The sequence below is a fragment of the Pinus tabuliformis genome, chromosome 7 (assembly GCF_031772625.1).
Source record: "Pinus tabuliformis cultivar Carrire ecotype Pingquan chromosome 7, CPIR1, whole genome shotgun sequence".
Taxonomy (NCBI): Eukaryota; Viridiplantae; Streptophyta; class Pinopsida; order Pinales; family Pinaceae; genus Pinus; species Pinus tabuliformis.
Genome location: NC_142293.1, coordinates 1888333282 through 1888355120, shown reverse-complemented (window position 1 = coordinate 1888355120; position 21839 = coordinate 1888333282).

Genomic DNA, 21839 nt, shown 5'->3' with positions numbered 1-21839 from the left:
CAGGTTGATGCTTGTTTGGTCGGAAAATACATGCAGAGGTGCAATAGTCGTTTTTTGCAAAAGGAATGAAAAACACGATTTTTCGGCCAAAATATGGATTTTTGGGTTATTTGGCGCTTTTTTTGGATGATGTCAGCATGATGTCATCAGGTGGGGTCAAGGTCGGATGACGTTAGCATGACGTCATCGAGTGACGTGGGGGCTTGGGAGTGGTCCACGGGGATGGTGAGGTGGCGGGCAGGTCAGAGTAATGGTGGACGGGGGCGTTGACGCGACAGTGATGTAGCAGTGACATTGGCAAGGCGGGTTCACAAAAACCGGAAACGGTAAGCGGTATAATATCGCACCGCTCTCTATACGGAAGAAGAATTGTCAGAGGGCGCTCCGATACGATTTGTTGGTGACCCATGGCAAAGGCCTGATGTGACCCTCTGACAAATTTCAGAAGGTAACTGACGGACTTCGGGCCCGGTCCGAAATGTATGAGAGCCGTCGGATGAAAAGGGCCAAATCTGATAGTCGACGGATCGTTAAGGAGCCAGGTTGATACAGACGTGGGCGGAGATTAAAATAATATATTTGTTTGAAAAGCGCGCCCAACGGGACTGTGGACTTTGGCGAATTTGTATGACTTTTCAATGTATTTTATCAAAACGCGCATTGCGCCAATACTTTGGTTAAAATGGGAAAAGTGGGTTTTTATGTATATTTTGCAAATGAAGCGGGTTAGGGGTGAAAATGGGGTTTTTTACAAGGTTCTTTAGCAAATGAAGGGGTTAATGGTTTAGATAACTTCTGAAGGGGGAATAGGGGTAGGGTTTGGGTTCTTAAACTGACCAGAGGTCAATTTAATCCCTGACTGTGAACATATGGCTATAATGCCAGGGGGGAAGGGATATTTATAGAATTCTTGGGGTTTATACACCATAGTGTTTATAATAATAGGGAAAAGGTAACATAGGGGATTTAGATACTAAGAAGTTAGGGGTTAATATGAATGGAAGAGGTGAATGAGGAGTGATATCACTAAGTTTATATAAAAACAACTTAGCTTAGGGAGTAGATCAAAATGAAAAGAATTTTAGACAAGAAATGTGGCTTTTAAAGGAATAACAACCAACATAAAACCTTAAATTCTTTCATGAACACAACTGATGAAGGGATGTTAGTAATGAATGTGAAAGGGGGAAACAGGAAGTTAGACATGCTCCTTTGCTTTGTTGTAACATGATGGAGAAGAGGAGCTTCCCTATCCACTGATGTTCCTTTATGCTAGACCAGCAAAATTCAGTTGAAACGAATGACATTTCTACAACCCCATCTACCTACCCATCTACTTGCCTAGCATTTATTGTTTCTTCATGGAGGGTGCACTTAGACTTGCAGACCCTCATGTGTCTTTTCTTTTCTTTTGGCTTTTTCTTTAGATTATCTACCTCAGGCTACCCTTATTGCTTCCAAAGTCCCAGATTAAGCAGTTGGGAACCTTAATTCTCTACCTAGCTACTGGTCTGCCAAGATTAAACAGTTTGGATAGACTTCTTTCTCTATTCTACAAAAAAAAATTGAAACATGGCATGATCCAGATTAGGTTGTTGGACCATCCATAAAAATTGAGACAACATCAAGCTATATACACATGTTGCCTTTCCTTGAAAATATGGGATCTTTGCATCATCAAAGTAGAGCATATTTGGAACTTTATTTCCCCATCATGAAATATGAAACCTATTGGTATAGGTAGATAACAAAACCCACCAAGTAAAGGGCTTGAGTCAATGGCCTTGGCTGACACAGATTACCTTATTCAAGACCTAGTTGGGAACAGGAATCCTCTGGATACCTACTGCCAGCTGAGAAACAATTTTCTAAACAACTCTGACATGTATGGCATATGGGAGTCCAATTTGCCATATTATTCCATCCCCTCTGTGTTATAGACATTTTTGTGCCTCGCAGCATGGAGCATGAAATGTCAAGAATTACAGGGATCCTCAGTCCCTAAACATGTTGTTCTTACCCCTAGAGGAACAAGGTCAGCAAACCACAGCACTCCTGATCAGTTCTCCACCTGAAAACACTCAAAAACAGGGTATTTTTGGATCATGTCAGCTTCTCCACTGAGCATCTGCGCTGAATGTCAACTGCTCCTCCTTGTACCTGCGCTGAAAGTCAAAACCAATGAAGGCTACCTGTGCTGGGCGAGATTGGACATGTGGCACAGTGAGTCATTACCTTGGAAACTTCCAAAAATGACACTTGGATCAACTATTTCGCCTTGTGATGAGTCAGAGGCTTTGTTTCTCCAAGTGGAAGCAAGGTTCACCAAGTGGACTCAAGAACTGAAGATCAACTAAAGATTAACTAAAGAGAGAGAGGACAAAAGGCAGCTACACATCAGTTGCAAGCTGACTCATCCTTTCTCAAATCTTCTATATAATGAGCTCTCTCCTATGAGCTCAGAAGGCTGGAATTTTGGGCAGAGCAAGGAAGTGCTGTTGGTTTACAGTTAGAGCTATTGGGTGATTGCTTTTATAGAGGGGAAGAGGAGATTTCTTGCTGCTGGGGAGGTGCTGCTGGATTGGAGCCATTTATGGTTGTAACCTTCTCAGAACCTTTTTCTTCTATCAATAAAGTTATGATGTTGTCTTATATACTTGTATTGCAATGATGTATTGTTTTTATCTGTATATTTGATTCATTCTAATCCATGCATCAGTTACGAGTACATGTTTCTTGTAGTTTCCCTCTCTTGTTTTTGCAGGATCTTTGTGTAGCTGGGCCAGCAAAGGGAGCAAGGAGCTGGGAACAAGAGGCGATGAGAGAAGACAGGATCGACAAAAGCGAAAGACATCGGTTGGTCAATATTTTCTTCTTTCTCTGTACTTTCATAAAGGAAAATATCAAAGCTTTACTTTCAGTTGTTGCTAAGGAACTATCACCCTTAGAGTAGGGATAGAGTCATTTCAAGTCGAATACTTTTCCCCACAACAAACTGGCGACTCCGCTGGGGAGCGTATCCGTTTGATTGTGTTTGTAGTATCTTTGCTATTCATTTCCCGAACCAAAGAGTACCGAATCGAAAATATTTTGACTATATCAAAAGCGAAGTAGAGGGGCAGCTACTCTGGCTCATTTCTGAGCCAGTTCATGATTTGAAGAGCTGATCTACAAAGATCCTTGTAAGCTATTTGTGATATCTTTTCATCCTCTTGATCATCCCTTAGCTTGTACTTGACCTATAGCTTTTTATTTCAGCAAAAACAATGAATTTTTGAGCTTTTTATGACCCGGAAATCCTTGTAAACGCAACTCTGGTGTCTCAGTGCAGGCTGTCCACAGCAGTATGCATTTGAGCGCAGGTACTCCCTTAGGGAACTGCGCTGAGAGTCAGTTTGACAGACCAGAGCCTGCGCTGAACCAGTTAGGCTATGTCTTCCTGAGGTTTTCCACTGAGTCTTGGCCTTGTTTTCACTGTTATTTTGCTGCTGATTGCTTGTCATTTGTACTTGCTGTAAACCAACTTTCCTTGACATTATTCCGCCTCAGTTGTGTGATGAAACTGTGATTGTTCTTTCAGTATTTCTTGTTTCACTTACAGTTTCCCATTGTGAAAAGCAAACCAGTATAGCTGTGACCTCTTAGATCTTGAACTGTAAAAGTGTCTTTGTGATCTTAAGAGTTAGTTTTGTTACTGTTCATGGCTGTTTGAGTTTGTTTGTTTTTCATCTTATGGTTTGAATTCATACATTTTTAGTGTCGAAACAAATACCTGTAAGGCGTCTTTTGATTTTAGACAAAACTTGTTTGTTTACGCTTCAAATTGAATTCAAAAATTATACGACAGTTTACTTTTGTTTACATCAACATTAAGGGAAAAGAAAAGAAATACATGCATCTTGCATTTGCATTTTTTGATAAGTTTGCGTGATTGATCTAGGTGAAAGTGCATTAGTTTGTGCTTTGTGCTCTGTGTGGAAAGATAATGTTTTTCTCTCCCCTCATTAGTTAGGATTTTCAAAGCTAAAAATATTGTAAAGCTTGCTTATCATTTTAGCTGCATTTAGGAATTTGTACCAATACATCTCGTGGTGATCCTGAAAGACAAACTGCTAAACAAGATCAACTTAAAATATATTGAATGAATCTAAAAACTCTTTGTAACATAACGCTCACAATAGAGGTCTAGGTAGAGACGTGTTCCGGCATCGTTAAACGTAGTGGCTGTTGATCTCTACGAAGGTGGGTGATTCCTCCTGAGGGACGATAACACTAATACAGACTTGTGCTCCCGCGTACCGTCGCGTATATTGGGAGACCCCTATAGGCATTTATCCTTTATCCTTAGGAAGCCATGTCGGCCGCCCTACTGATCGCGATGCAGTGAACACAGCATTCACGAAGATCGACCACCCGTACCGTAAAACGTATTCTGTGGTTTCGCGAAAGGTTTGGCACACCCTCTGCCTAGATCTCCAGAGCAGTTTCTTTTGGCCTTTTTCAAACTCTATAACTGAAAAATTCCAACCGAGCATTTGTCACTTCGGGCTCGTTAATACATTGAAGGTGACTAGAGTCATCTTTAGCTTTTTCTCGACTCTTAAAACATGAAAACGAAAAGTTGTGTCTAAAAGCATCTAATAAAATTCATTCAATACGGAAACATAATTCCCCTTTTTGTATTTTAGTTGATCAAGTAATCCGTAACCGTGGAGGAAAGTCAATTAAAACTCCGTCGTTCGAGGAGACTCGCGAGTCAAACATCTTTGTCTCCGGAATCGAGAGTAGTACGGATGAAGCGAACTCGCTTGACCGGGTCAAAATCTCCCATTAAAGTTAGAACAACAGTTCCGACAACATCTGAGATTTTGGTCACTCCTAATATTTCTGGAATCCCTTCCTCTATTGAAGAAGTTCAACAGCAACAGAGGGACAGTTCTACTGATCCTGGTCTGAGGACGAGTACTTGCATAACTGAACTAGTTCCACCTGGAACCGATCCACAGAGTCTTGTTGCTCAAACAACTGTCGCTGTCGAAGCAACCCCTTCTTCGGCACCAGAAATTTTTTACGGACCTGACGGTCTTCCTCTTCCTCCTAGTCTGATTGCAATAGAGGAAATCATAGAGGATCAGCAAGCAAATACTCCAACTCATTTTGGAGTAGGTGCCACTCTTTTTCCTTCTGCATCAGAAGTTTGTCCATCGCCACTGGAAGTTCCTGTAGAATCGTTAGGCAGTTTATTGGATAGACTTAAAATGTCTGAGCAACCGTCAACATCTAGGACTGTGCCAAATGACACAGCGACAGCAGAAACTCCTATTGTCACTCCAACGATGTTTTCCAGCATACCAGCTGTCCCGACTAGTTCTCATCAACTAGAAGGAGTCCACCCAGGGACTATTACGACAACTTGGTCTGTTCCAGTTTGTTCTTCCGGTATAATACCCGATAATTCTTATGTTGAAACTAGACAAATTGATCCCTTCGGAAATCAGTTTGGGCCATCCAGTCCTCAAAGGCAATCTATACCCTTGAGTTCTGGATTGTTACCATATGGGGGGCAATATGCCCTTTCACTTCCCCTTCCGGGGGGATACCCATACGACGGTTTTCAACAACATTCAGGTTTGACTGAAGTAACGACGAGTGGTTGGGTACCTATGTTACCCCAACAACCAAGAGTTGTATATTCCATGCAATAGTGTGTACCTATGTCTAGTATCCCGACGACACCAGCAATTGTAACCGTGTCGCAAGTTCAATCGATGCCTGTTGTATGTCAACCCCAAGTTGTAATGCAACAGCCCATTGAACCTACAACACAACCACAATCGACAACTACCGGGACGACTCAGACACAAACGGGAACCATAACCCCGCATCTTGGTCCGTCGGTTAGTATCGCATAGCAAAACATGGCTTCACAACCATGGATGGTGCAATACCAACAACCTCAGTTTCAACAGGTGTACCAGGGATCTGAACAACAGATATTTGTGAATAGTGGGCAACCCTATATTCAGAACGGGTTAAATCAACCACTTTACAGTGGCCAAGCCCACCAGCCATATCAGTCATATCAACATCAATTGCATTATGCTGGTACGCAAAGACCTACTGCTCAGGCGATTCCATCATATCCTGGGTACGCCTCGCCAAACCTCAATCAGCAGTTGCCATTCATGGCAACTCTAGAATTACCAGATTTACATCGATTGACGAACGATCCAATCGCCTATGCCCATTGGTGGCCAGCGATCCCTCACAAACTTCCTTCGGACATTCCTAAATTCAATGGAAATCCTGGCGAAGACCCGTCGAATCATGTGATGACATTCCATCTGTGGTGTTCGTTGAATACCTTGAATGATGATTCGATAAGGCTTCGCCTTTTCCAGAGGACATTGACTGGTCCGGCGGCTAAATGGTATATTGAATTACCTAGAGCCTCTTTCGACAATTTTAGTTCCCTAGCCACAACTTTCTTAACACACTTTCAGTTACGTATAAGGTACGAAACTAGAACAGAGATCTTGACCAATTTCAAGCAGACAACAGCCACACATATATCAGATCATATACATGAGTGGCGTCGTCGTCGCAGAATGGTAAAGACCTATGTTCCAGATCAGCTATTAGCTGAGTGGTTTATAAAGTCGCTTCTTCCTGCTATAACAGAAGATGTGGCCAAGGGAGGCGTCGTAATAGAGGAGCAGGTTATTGCTTGTGCTCAATATTTGGACTTAGTATATACTCAGTCGGGCACGCTCTATGATAAGATACCTGACGCCCCCAGACCGGAATTTTCAATCCCTCCTCCTCCCGGATCAAATAGTGACTCTCATGCCGGTGATGGCGTGATTGGAACTGCAAACGCTAAGTCGACAAAGGATTCGAATAAGAAAGCCCGTAAGACTTTGAATCAAAAGCAAATCAAGAGATTCTTGCTTTGGAGGTAAATGTTGTATCTACGGATAAAGGCAAAAACTCCAATCAACCAGGAAGAAAGAAGAAACAAAAACAAAGGGAAGAAGAAGAAACAGGGTGAGTCATCCCCTCAAAAAACTCCTTCAAGCCCTCCTAAGAAAGGGAAACCAAAAAATCCATATCTTATATGCGATGAGGATCATTGGACAGCAGATTGTCCATACAAAGCTGAGCTTAAAAGATTCTTTAAGAGTTCGAAAACCTTAGCTGTGTTGACTGATCCGTTTCCCAATCAAGGTCAAAATATGGTTGATAGTGGAAATGCTTCCCCGTCACAAGTGCTTATGTTGTCGGTTTCTAAGCAAAATGATGCTTTGATCTCAACCAGGAATAAAGATTATGGGAATCCATCGGTGTCGAACGACAAAGGGAAAGATCAACCCAGTAGTTCGACAACAACTTCGGCAGAAGCTGTACCCCCCCTCACGCATGAATTAATAATAAATCCACCTAAGGGAGTAGTACACAAGTCGACATTTAATCCTCGCGCCAGAGCGGCGCAGCATTATAACATAGTGGAAGATTTGGCCCAATCGCCATCTGCTATGTCGACTCTTGAAGTACTGCAAAATTGTCCATCCCAAAGGCAGGCATTGTTATCAGCAATTGGTGGAGTGGATCCTAAAGATTCCAATCTTGTATCCTTTGATCACAGAGGATACGATCCTCAATTACCAGTGCAACTAGCTTTCCTTATTCAAGTGAAAGCACTCAACAAAATTGTTCATAGAACGATTATTGATGAGGGAGCATCGACATGTATCATGTCGATGAGTTGCTGGAAAACTCTTGGATCTCCAACCTTGTTGCGATCTTCGATGACATTGAAAGCATTTGACGGTAGGACGTACACTCCGTACGGTATCCTAAATAACTTTAAGGTTGAACTAGGAGGAAAAACAGTGGAAATTGATGTTGAAGTCATTGATGGCAATCTTAACTATAACATCCTACTGGGAAGACCATGGATATATGCCATGGTAGCTGTAGTGTCGACATATTTTTGGAAGATCGCATTCCCGTTTGAAGGAGGGATTACGATCGTCGACCAGCAGAATTTCCTCCCTAATGGTTCACAAGTTACTGGAAGCATTCCCATGATCCATGGGAGCGACCATTCAATGCAAGATATTGGAGTAGGCTTGCTAAAAGATCCCACAATGATGGGAAATTTCGCGTTGCCACCTCCTTTCCATGTAAGGGATATCCCGTTTGTAGCAACATGCAACATGTATCTTCTTCGAAGGTCGCAGAAGACAAAGTCGTCATGGATTATCAAGTGGTTTTGCCACCTAGCCCTATTGAAATATTGTAGCAATCAATGTTTCAGGCATGGGAGGCGAGCCCAAATCAACGCTCGTCAAGCGTTTGGGTAGATAGGTCTGGAGAATATGGTACCCCATTAGATCCATGGTCAAAATTTCATGGGACTGACGAAGGAATCTTACAATCAATGATGATTGAGGGGGCACCATGGAATGATCACCACCATCGTTCCCTTCTTCCAGAGTGTGAAGAAGAAACTCAACACGACCTATATCACCCTTCAGTGTTTGAATTCCTAACAAATACTGTAAATACGGTGGATTCAGAGCGAAACCTATCCAATATTGAAGAGACCGTAGCCATAAACTTCTCGACAAAACCTAATGTTGTAGAGAATATTCATGTCGGCAAGAGTTGTTCCCCTTCAGAACTGGAAATATATGGTGCTCTCTTTCACGAATTTAGAGATGTATTTGCATGGTCATATGATGAAATGCCAGGCATTGACTCGAGCATAGTTGAACATGAGATTAAAATGTATCCTGATGTCAAACCAGTAAGACAACGGCTTCGGCAGGTGCACCCCAAGAAAGCCGCTGCCATTAAGGCAGAAGTTGAAAAACTTCTCCATGCTGGATTCATCTACCCAGTTCCTCTAACCGATTGGGTATCGAATATTGTCCCTGTTATGAAAAAACAAGGGACGATAAGAGTGTGTGTCGACTATAGGGATGTAAACCAAGCTTGTCCAAAGGACAACTACCCTACACCCTTCATCGACCAGATAATTGATGAATGCGCCGGATGTGAAATCTTTTCCTTTATGGATGGATTTTCCGGGTATAATCAAATAAATATCCGCCCACAGGACCAGTCTAAGACTGCATTCATTTGTCCGTGGGGCACATTCACTTATCGGAAATTACCCTTTGGTTTAAAGAACGCAGGGGCGACGTTTCAGAGGGCAATGAATTATGCCTTCCATGACATCAAAAACATCGTTCAACCTTACCTCGACGATCTCCCGGCTCATTCGCGGAAGCAGACTGATCATCCACGGCATTTGAGAGCAATATTTCTACGTTGCCAACACTACAAGATAAGACTCAATCCAAACAAGTATGTGTTTTGCATCGGTTCTGGTCGTCTACTTGGCTTTGTAGTCTCTAAGGATGGGATTTGTCTTGACCCCTGTAAGGTTCAGGCAATCATAAATTTGCCTCCACCTTCAAATTTGCTTCAGATTCAGAAACTCCAAGGGAAAGCAAACTTTCTGAGGAGGTTCATTCCAAATTACGTAGAACTTGCCAAAGGTTATACTCGTCTTTTGAAAAAAGATGTACCTTTTATCTGGGACCAGGTTGCGCAAGCTTCCTTTGACGCTCTGAAAGATTCCCTAGTAAGAGCGTCATTAATGTACGCCCCGGACTATCAAAGAGATTTTAACCTGTATCTAGCTGCAGCAGATACGACCATTGCGATGGTCTTAGTGTAAGAAGTCGATGGAATTGAACATCCTATTTATTATTTAAGTAAAAACTTAAATGACACAGAAAGTAAATATTCCTATGTTGAAAAACTAGCGCTTGCTGTTGTTCAAGCGATTCAAAGGTTTCGACATTATGTCCTCTTTAGGAAAACTACCATTCTGTCAGATTGCAACCCCATGAAGTATATACTGTCGCGACAGTTGCTTGGGGGAAAATATTCAAAATGGATAGCGATCCTTCAAGAGTTTGATTTGGATTTTGTAAAATCCAAATCAAAGAAAGCTCTAGTTTTCACGGAATTATTGTGCGATCTCCCATCGTCGTCCAACGATGAAACATCAGAAGAGTCAATCGTGGATGAAAATTTGTTTCTTATAGCAGTAAGCGATGAGTGGTATGGAGACATCATTGTTTATCTCCAAACCCAAAAATTTAGGCCTAATACCTCACACTCGGAACAAAAGCGTATACGATACCAATCTAAAGACTACATGATCGTCGGTGATACACTTTACCGTCGTGGTGTCGATACGGTTCTGAGGAAGTGACTTACCCATGAGGAGGCCAAGAAAGCCCTGAATGATTGTCATTCAGGCGCGTGCGGGGGGCATCAATCTGGATATGCAACAGCACAAAGAATCTTACGAGCAGGATATTTCTGGCCAACTATGTTTAAAGATTGCATAATAGTTGTCAGAAGTTTCCATGCGTGTCAGATCTTTGATAGCAAAACCAGGAGACCGCCCGCACCTTTGCAGCCTATAGTTGCTGTTGGGCCTTTCGCCAAGTGGGGCATCGATTTCATGCAATGTAACCCCACCTCGACCGGGGGGCATGGGTATATTATAGTCGTTGTTGACTATTTTACCAAATGGGCCGAGGCGATGCCTACATTGGATAACACTGGTGAAACAACTGCCCTTTTCTTTTTTAATCATGTAGTCACCAGGTTCGGAGTTCCGCAAGCTATAGTGACAGATCATGGATCACATTTTCGCAATCACATGATGGTTGAATTAGCTGCCAAACTAGGGCTATCTCACGACAGCTCTACCCCATATTATCCACAAGCCAACGGACAAGTTGAGTCAATCAACAAGGTCCTGAAGCGTATGTTGCAAAGGATGATCGGGGTTCACAAAAGAAGATGGCACCTACTCCTGTACTCAGCATTGTGGGCTTACCAAACCTCGGTAAAGAACGCCACTAGGTTCACACCATTCCAATTGGTGTATGCCCTGGAGGCAGTCTTACCGATCCAGTGCGAAATTTCGTCTCTTAAACTCGCAATTGACCTCCTCCCCGGAACCTCAGAAGAAGAGGCTCGTTTCTTGGAATTAATCCAGTTGGATGAAAACCATCGTGATGCCGCTTTGGCAAACGAAGCCCATAAGAAACTAGGCAAGGCACAGTTCGACAAGAATGTCAAACCTCGTATCTTCTCTGAGGGTGATTTGGTTTTGCTTTACGACCAAGAATCCGACAAATTAGGAGCAGGAAAATTTAAGTCCTTATGGATGGGTCCCTATATTGTTAAAAGGGTGTTAGCAAAAGGAGCCTACGAGTTAATGGATTATGACGGGATACCACTGGCGTAACCCCGCAACGGGTTGTACCTCAAGCGTTACTATGCCTGAATAGTAACCTGAGTGCTTTTGTTGTATTTTGTTTTCACTAAAATGTTTGTTTCGGTTTAGTGATCCACCCTTCTCGTTTGTTGCAGATGTCGAATTTTTCTGAGACATATGTGGGATATGCCGATGGAGCGAGTCGTAGTACGCAGAATTTGTCCTCCGCAGCCTGGGCCATGTTTGATCCAAGCGGTGAGTTAGTAAGTTTCAGAGGTGTGTGTATTGGGCATTCAATGAACAACATCGCTGAGTATAGCGCGTTGATTGAACTCCTCTCTGATACCATCGCTCATGGTATACGCCGACTAATTGTTAGGCTAGACTCACAGCTTGTGATACTACAACTCACTGGTATATATTCAGTCCGCAATCTAGCTATTTATCGAATGTTTCTAAGGGTTAAGATTTTGGAAAGAGAGTTTGATTCAATTCAATACCAACACATTTCCAGAAACTTGAACACATTAACAGATTCATTAGCAAACTATGTATTAGATAGACATTTACGACATATATAAAAAGAGATGCATCGGTGCTATGCAAGTGGATCACAAATGAACCAGAATAAACCCCGAAAATCAAAATATATAAATCTGTTTATAGTTTGTACATAATGTGCTGTAATCAAAACCAAAATTGGTCGAATGACCTAGAACTCAAAAAGATGCTAGGGGGCACCCTAGCCTAGTGGTGCTCATGATAGTACGTCACGGTCTGTGCAATCATGCGCAAGAGACGAGTCCATCGTCTAGGCATGCCAATAGTGTGCCGCTGCAACTGTAAAGGTAACTCGTCAATCTGTACATCCGGAAGACCACGAGTAAGGCTCTCAAACTACTCCTTCACAGCTGTAAGTGTCTCAGTATCACCAAGGTCGCGAATAACAACTCTCCTAGCAGGCTCTGCTGCTGGGGCAGCAGATGGCGATCGTGGACGAACTGCTGGATGAACAGGACCAACATCTGCATGCACCCAAGAGTTTGATTAGTTTTGTACAGTAACATCATGAGTAAAAACAATAAACAGTGATATGGTCAGAGATTTTACCAATAGCGCCCCATTGCTCGCCATCCGGTAGCACCAAGTCCGGATCACCTCGGTAGTCCATACCCACATATGGATACTCAGAAAATACCATCTCCTGACGCTCGAACCACCTAAAGAAGGCCTCAGTGAAAGTAATCTGAGGTTGACCAGCATGTCGGGACATGTGGTCAACCCACCTTTGCATACGTGGCTCGGTCGGAGAAGGCAAGTCAAGTATGATGTACTGAGGCTGCATCAATGGGATTTTCTCCAAGACGAAGGCAGTCAGAATAGAACCAAATCCAAAGTTCTTCAGCCCCCCGTCCTTTACCTTGGTCAATTGACTTTTCATCTGAACAAGTACTGCATCACACCAGTTAAACACTTTTGGTTGGAGACACTCCAAGGCGTGCTGCATGTAAGATCTGTTGGCAACATGTAAAGCTGCGCTACCGGCCATCCTACCAATGGTAAACAGAATAGACCTAAGAGACCTGTCAGTGATGTCATGGATATTGATCTTGCCGTCTTTGCTCGGGTGTGAACCTTCTCGACAATACTGACGGATGTAGTCTCTGGTGGAATTAGTCCCTCGAACCGTACCTGACAAAGAAATGGGGGCACCCCGCCTTGACAACCCAGTCAAGAAGTACATGTCCTCTATGGTCAAGGGGATGGTTTTCCCCCTAATCTGGAATACTTGGTTAACAGGATCCCAAGCATCAAGCATATACTGCAGTAAAGAAATCTGTTCTCTCATGCTAGAGATACGGAAGAACTTCAGTAGGCCACAGTTCCGAAGCGCGTTAACCGTGACTGGGTCGTGGAGTGCAACCATGTCCTCTGCTTCATGTTCTCATTCTTGCCATGTAAGGGACATTTTGTTCAAAGTTCCCTGCAAGCAAACAAGAGAAGGAGTAAGTTCCTAATTTTGATGAAAAAACTGGCAAAAAATCATCGAAAATCACATGCAGGATCAGTTTTTCTAGGCCCAGCGCAGGCAGAGAGTCTCTCCCTTACGCTGAGGCGCAGTCTGCCTTAAGACAACCTGACATGCAGCGCAGGTTTCGAAAGGAGAACCTGCGCTGATGCCAGGGCGCCTTGATGAAACCCCTGAGGCTCAGAAACCCTGAAAAATGTGCATGAAATTGAAAAAGGAAACCATGAAAGTGAAGGGCTAAGGTTTAGCTCCTACCTGGTCCAAACGGCGCCGAAAATCGTCCACAGAATCTCCCGGAATCAACTGGTGAAAATCAAGGAAGAAGAGGCACCTCCAGAGCTCCAACAAGCAAAATGAAAATGAAATGGTAAATGAGAGGTAAAAACACCTTTTTATGACTTTTTACACAGTATCAAGTTAAATATTAGGGTTATAATCTCATTTTCATGCAAATATTGTCCATTTCTAACAAAGTTTGTTGCAGCAATTGAAGGTGAAGTGCTACATTTGAAAAGAGAAAAGCTAGTAAAAGTAAAAAATCAAATTTGACCATGAATCGAGCAGTTTTACCGCAGAATTCATGCTCGTTAAAAAATAGAACAGCGTGAGCAAAAGTTTCCACCAGAGTTCAAGCTCATTAAAAAATGAACCTATCCCGGTAAATAACCATTGCGATCGTAAATTTATCAGCCTTAAAAGCCTTGGTCGTGTTTTCATCCATCACCTCCACCGTCATTTGGCCAGTCGTTCACCCCCATTGGTGTGTTTACCCATTTTGAGGAACATCTGCGAAGAGTGATTTCACCTAGCCATCCTTGTGACACTGCCGTGATTGGAAAATTCCAACCTGTACCTGGAATCTGCTGCTATCCCTGTTTATCACTCGTTCCTCGAAAGACGAGTCATCTTTGAGCTCTTTTCTGACTCGTAAAATATGAAAAGTTTGCCGAGTTCTGGCCTTCCAGCTCGTTAAAGGGACCGGAAGAGCTATCCCTCTTTTAGACTTTAATCTTTTTGGACCTGAGGGATTATTACACAAAAAGATCGAGCGCTTGTCTTGTTCGGCTCGTTAAAAGTACCGAACACCCATCCCTTCTGTATTGTTTTATACTTTTTCGGACTTAAGGGATTAGATGACGAAAAAGGAATTATGGAGTTAACTTTCTGTACCTTTTCAGACTCTCTAAAAATGAAAAGGACCGAGTTTTCTTGTCGTTAGACTCGTTAAAATGATTAAATAGCGACAAACTTGTCTTTAGACGAGAACGAGTTTCCCTATCGCTAAGCTCGTTAAATCATAGAGATGGGCTTTCCCGAAGGGCAGGTTATAGAACAAGCATATGTTATCCTCCTCAAGCTTGACAAAAATAAAGAGGTACTGGTCAGAAATGACTGGGGAAAAATTGGGAGAACATCAAAGCTTAATGGTAGCAAGTCGCTCTTGAACATGACACTTTTCTTCCGTACCACGTCGGGTTGGGTTCTTTCATTCACCGGTCTCATCACCATGGTCTTCGCCAAACCATCCACATTCTGGGGTGATGCTATTGATCCATCGCATCAGTGTCATTACATGTTCAAGAGAGGTCATTCTGAAACTATCAACCGTGTCCCATCCACTGCCATACATTATCCTTCATCCATTCATGATCGCCACCCTGAATCATATGTCACAGTTTGTTTTCACCTCCACTAAAATCATTAGCTCCGTTCCGTGTCATTGATGTGGGATTCATTAAGGCCCTCCTTTGACGGATCGCTTCTTGTCGACTTCAGCTCATTATCCAAGAAGTTGATCTAGGAACAACCCCATCAGTAGTTTGAAGCTTGCATGCCTCAATGGCAAGTTTCTCACTTCCGGCGAGAGGTATACATCAATGACCTTCGACCAGAAGATTTTGCGTGGCGTTCGACGCCAAGTCCTTTATTCACGCCACGTGAATTGTACTGGAGTACCTTGAGGGTCATTATCATTATCGGTGATTCCTCTCGCGCTTGTTAACGGTTTTCATCATTGACCGGTAATCAAGCGATGTCTTTTCATGTTCGACTTCAGCGAAATTCTCACATGGATCGACTTGTACTTAGAGTGAAGATCGAACAAGTTTGAAGACCCCGGATCTAGTTTCATCCATCCGGGCTGCGATATATATTCAGGATATATAAAAGCATTTTCCATGTACATCATTGCAGCAGATGATCATCCTATTCAAAGGATGATAATTTCAGCAGAGAATTATCAGTCTACCATCAGACGATCGTCTGTTCTATGTACCAAAATGTATTTATAAAGCTGAGCATGGGAATGCCTGCCTCAGCTAGATCATGAAAGCAGAATGAAAAATAATGTATTTTATTGTATTGTATTACAGGGCACCTCTCAGCACTTGAATGAACTTCGGACCCTCTGGATAAAGCATTTCACCCGATAAACGACCTCATACTTTAGGGGGCAACTGTTATAGACATTTTTGTGCCTCGCAGCATGGAGCATGAAATGTCAATAATTACAGGGATCCTCAGTCCCTAAACATGTTTTTCTTACCCCTAGAGGAACAAGGTCAGCAAACCACAGCACTCCTGATCAGTTCTCCACCTGAAAACACTCAAAAACAGGCTATTTTTGGATCATGTCAGCTGCTCCACTGAGCATCTGCGCTGAATGTCAACTGCTCCTCCTTGTACCTGCACTGAAAGTCAAAACCAATGAAGGCTACCTGCGCTGGGCGAGATTGGACATGTGGCACAGTGAGTCATTACCTTGGAAACTTCCAAAAATGACACTTGGATCAGCTATTTCGCCTTGTGATGAGTCAGAGGCTTTGTTTCTCCAAGTGGAAGCAAGGTTCACCAAGTGGACTCAAGAACTGAAGATCAACTAAATATTAACTGAAGAGAGAGGGGACACAAGGCAGCTACACATTAGTTGCAAGCTGACTCATCCTTTCTCAAATCTTCTATATAATGAGCTCTCTCCTATGAGCTCAGAAGGCTGGAATTTTGGGCAAAGCAAGGAAGTGCTGTTGGTTTACAGTTAGAGCTATTGGGTGATTTCTTTTATAGAGGGGAAGAGGAGATTTCTTGCTGCTGGGGAGGTGCTGCTGGATTGGAGCCATTTATGGTTGTAACCTTCTCAGAACCTTTTTCTTCTATCAATAAAGTTCTGATGTTCTCCTATATACTTGTATTGCAATGATGTATTGTTTTATCTGTATATTTGATTCATTCTAATCCATGCATCAGTTATGAGAACATGTTTCTTGTAGTTTCCCTCTCTTGTTTTTGCAGGATCTTTGTGTAGCTGGGCCGACAAAGGGAGCAAGGAGCTAGGAACAAGAGGCGACGAGAGAAGACAGGATCGACAAAAGCGAAAGACATCGGTTGGTCAATCTTTTCTTCTTTCTCTGTACTTTCATAAAGGAAAATATCAAAGCTTTACTTTCAGTTGTTGCTAAGGAACTATCACCCTTAGAGTAGGGATAGAGTCATTTCGAGTCGGATACTTTTCCCCACAACACTCTGTCAATATCTTTCCTAAGATTATTCACCTGTGTGCTGCAAATTATGAGCCAAGTCAGAGGACTGTTAAGTCTCCATCTGGGAGCGTACTCTTTTGAATCACTCCTGACTCCATCAACCAGATGTTGAACTTCAAGTAGACTCAGATACTATTACCCTTTTCCATGAATAACTTATTGGAAGAAACCTCTTGGCTCCCTGGCCCCAAGATTGAAAGAATTGCTAAGACATTCATGAGGGAAGATTTCCAACCTAAGGAACCACCCCCATTCCTTTATGACCATTTTAATGAGGTAGGAAAGCTACTTGTAGACATGATATTCTATGTGTTAGGCTTCACAACAAGTGAACATGTAGATGAGACAGTGTTGGTTCTATTGTCTTCATTCAGCCATGGACATCCTCCTGCTGTCAAGTATAATTATGCCAAGTTCATAGAAAATAAAATCCATAACCAGCTCATTAAGCTAGATAGGAAGGGAGTTTTCAAATATTCCTCATACATCTATCATTTGTTCATGTATTATCAGTCTGGAAGCTTCCAGTGTCCCATCAAGAAATTGGATTGAAAGGGAGCAAGGAGATATGTTGTCTTCTGGTCATCAGCATTCCACCAAGTCCAGCATTCTCCTTACTCATACTGTGAGTTCATTGACCAGTTTGTTTATCCAGTCTCCTGCCTCTTAATGAAAGCTCCCCATCCTAGAATAACTTATGAGATGTAGAAGATATTGCAGCTATCTAAGAACTACAAATTAGGTGACTGGTACCTATACTAGGATCACACTGTCATCCGAATCTATGGCTGTGAGCTTTGTCCTTACAGGCTCCCAAGATATGTACCAATGAGGCTGTTTTCCTTGGAATACTACAAGCAACTTATCAATTTAGATTTGACTCATTTTCACAGCACCAAGAACAAGTCTCAACTGAAATTTAAAGACCACCTAGGCCCCTTCATCATGAACAAGAAGGAAGGTTGGCAAGATGCTGACTTGATACTCAAGGATCAACTTAAGTTGAAAATAAGTTTCTGGTGGGTTGCTTATGACCCGCTTGGCTTTATTAATGCCAAAAGAGTCAAATATAGATTGACACCCTATGAACACTGCAAAATCCCACACGTTGAAAAATATGCTAATCAAGATGCGTGGGCACAAGGCACTTTAGTTGAAGAATTCACTCACGAGGAAATTTTGGAGAAAACTGCTAAAGATTTTGAAAAGACTCTTGACTTGGATTCTGCTTACCGGGTAACTTTCAAGCTGCCATACCAAGTTGAAGAGGGCACATCTACAGCTCCAGCTCTACAAGTTACCCAAGGAGCATCTACATCAGCAACAGGTACAGCTAAAGGTAAAGAGCCAATGGAGACAGAGCAAGAAATGGTCACAGAACAACCTGTCACTTCAATGGAATACTCCCAAGAACAGGCCCCTCCACAACAAACACAGGCACCCCAAATGCCAGTCTTACAGACTCCTGCCAATGAAGAAAGAGGCAGAAAATGAGACCGAGAAGACTCCACACCTGCTAGTGGGTCTACACAGTAGCCCGAAGCTAAGAGGCAAAGAGTTGATCCTCCAATTGAGGAGGAGGTCAGTGAAGAGGTCATAGAAAGCCCAAGAAGGGAAGCAAGCCAGCATACACCTACAAGCTCCTTTCAGCAAGATCAAGACAGACAACACACAAAATCAAAGCTAGCATCAAATCCAACTTCAAAGAAATGAAAGCTCAAAATGAGCTATTAAGAGTGTAATTGTATGACCAATTTCTTAAGGCAACACCTACCAAGCAGGAAAGGTTGATGGCAACATATGATATCAAGCAAGAAAAGATGGTTCTTAGTCACTTCAAGCCCAAGGTTCGACAGCCACAGTCAGCCGCAGACTTTGTTAAGACAAGGTTAGAGGTCTTGGCCAAGGACATTCACCCCATGGACCAAATAGAGTTACATAAGAAAACAGGGGAGATGGTTTATGCCACCCTTGCAGAGAAGGCCACATTGGCCCATGAGTTGAAGGAATCTTTAAAGAATACAAACACTCAGCTTGACTTGGAAAGAATGTCCTCCACAACCAAGGACAACAGAATTAAAACATTGGAGGATATTATTATTGACTTAGGACATGATCCTAAGGATCCTAAGGGTGTGAGGGCTCTTATGGAGAAGAAAGATGATGATATTGCTGCATTAAAAAAGTGATTTAGGTTGCTTCCTACTAAGCACCCTCAAACAGGAGAACTGGTCAAAGAGAAAGAAGTTGAGGATACATTGGATTTGTTGATGAAATTGAACCAGAGAGTAATTGAGATGGAAGGAGAATTGGAGAGAGCACTACAAGAAAAGCAGGGAGAGTCGACCTCCCAGCCACCTCAGACAGTTCCAACTGTTGTTTTTTTTCCTCCTGCACCAGCAACATCGACCCCTCCAATTATTCTGGCAACCACAACAGCTACAAATGATACAGTGGAAACAACAACAGCTCCTGAATCATGAGCATGGATGAATTGGCAAAAGTTGTCAAGGAGCTAGAGCTAGAAGCAACAGAGATAAAAGAGTCCAAATAAAATCTGGCCAAACTGGAAGAAAAATATGATAAGTCCAAGATGACAATGGCTGAGCAGATAAGGGAAATTGAGGTCCTGAAGGACAAAGTTAAAACCTTAGAGAAAGAGCTGTAATTGGACAAAACCCTTGCCGAAACAAAGAAGATTCTGTGGGCCAAAATTAATCAGTCAATCACCAACCAATGGAGGTCAATTTAGGCAATGTATGAACAGGTAGAACTAATTGGCCTTGCTCAGTTTGAAACTCAGAGAGCCAAAGCAGCATTGGGAAACATGCTTGAGCAGGCCAACAAAATGATCAATTTTCTAAATCATCAGACTAAGGAAGAGCTAGCAGCACTGCATATCATGAGCATAACAGATTCCATATTGACAGCAAAGAGGGTGCTCACATTGAGAAGCTTTGTGCAAACTCTAGAGGCAAGATGTCAGGAAATACAAAGGGATGTAGACAATTTTGAAATAAATCTTGCAGTACTACAGACTAAAGGATTTCCCAGCCTACTGACCAACACTTGAAATTTATTGACACGTGACCAATATGCAACTAGGCTCAATAATTATGTCACAAATCAGCTTACTGCTGCATCAAGTTCTCTAACACAAGCAGGACCTCCTTCAAGATCGATTCTCTATGACAGGCCGGAAAACTTATTTTACATGGAACATGAAGTTAACCATCTGTTTGAGATGCCACCTAACTATTACAAGTATACAGAGGCTGATGAGGCACTTTTCAAAATACAAAAGCATCAGTTACCGCCCGAGGATTGGTGGCAGGCAATGCTGGCCATTTTTCCCAGGTAATTTCAGCTTTTACCCCTTTTTTTTTTATTTCACAATCTCGGTCAGCTACAGGTCAACAGGAAACACGGGACAGGGCAGTTAGGGAGCACACAGAGCAGTTTGGAGCAACCATGAAGCAAAGAGCTGGGATGACAAGCCTAAGATCGTGGATTTTTGAAACTGCAGTCCATCCGACTTGAATGAACTCAGATGTCAACATTCGCTGACAAAAAAGAACAGTTGTTACATTTGTCTTTATTTCAGCATTTACTTTCTCATCAACCGCTCCTTAGGAGTTGGTAAAGAAGTTATGAGCTACTAACTCATCATCTAGATATTTTTGTATCGAGTTTTTGTATATATACCACCCTCTGCACTGTAAAAAGGGTTGGTCGGAAAATGTACTCCAAGAGAGACTCGCACTATATATCTAATATGTTTTTCTTAATCAAAGATTGCTGAAAGCTTGGAGAATGGACTGTTTGATGTGTTGTTAATGGTTTCTGAAGGATGAATTTGGAATTCTTGTGCTGCAATATGAATCAATAAGTGTTCCTCACCTATGTTATTTCAATTTCATATATGCTCAAGTTACAGAACGAAGGATTGGTTTAGAATTTGCTTAGCTGCACTCTATGCTCTGTTTCTGTGGATTCTTAATGTTTTCCTCTTGATTTGGGCATAAATATGAATTCTTTTATGGCTCATGTTTGATCTATTTCACATACGAATGAGTGTTATCTAAGAATTCTTAGCTGCTCCTAGATAGGGCTCATTTATCTTCCCCTTGCTAACCTGAATGAGAGATTCTTAATTGCCTCCCATTTGTTAGCCTTTCAATCCATCTGTTTACCTTGAACGATTATTTCATATTCATCTGTCTTGCTCCATTTTCCTCTCTTGTGACCAAGAAAATGCACCAGCAGTCTTACTCCAAGACTCCACGCCCAATGCTTTGAAACTTACCACACTATGCTTTGCCTCTTTACTTGGAAGCATCCTCCTTCCCACAAAAACACAAACAAAACCCCTTGAACCTAATATCTAGCCTAAAATCATCATCAACAATGCTAAATCAAAAAGAGAGAGCCCTCTCTGATTGCAGGTGGGCTAGAACCTGCAGTCCAAAGATTGGTTTGTGGTTACCTTGGCCGTATCCTTTCAGGAGCTTAAGGAAAACCTGGGTGATAACATGATGGTGACTCAACTAGGGACAATCCTCAGATAATTTCACAAATCAAGTTGGGAAGCTCCACTAAGAAAGAACCAGACCTTCAAAAGTTTCTTTCTCGTTTTCTGGAGAAGGTCATCTATTTCCTTTAGAACCATTTTTACAAGTTGAGTTCTGATCTGTGATGGTGGACAGAGATCAGGCACTCCAAAGTTGATCATCCACCTGGCGACTCCACTTTATTTTCAAACAAGACTCCACTGGAGGAACAAACCTGAAAAGGGAATGTCAGAATATTTTTGTTCAAAGACCAAAAGCTTCAAGTTTCACAACACCACTATAGCCTATTAATCTCATTTCAAAGTAATAATAGTCAAACAGGATGACCGGGTGTGTGGAAGATGAATTTGAACAAGCTGTAAATGAATTCAGCAGGTTGTTATCAGAAT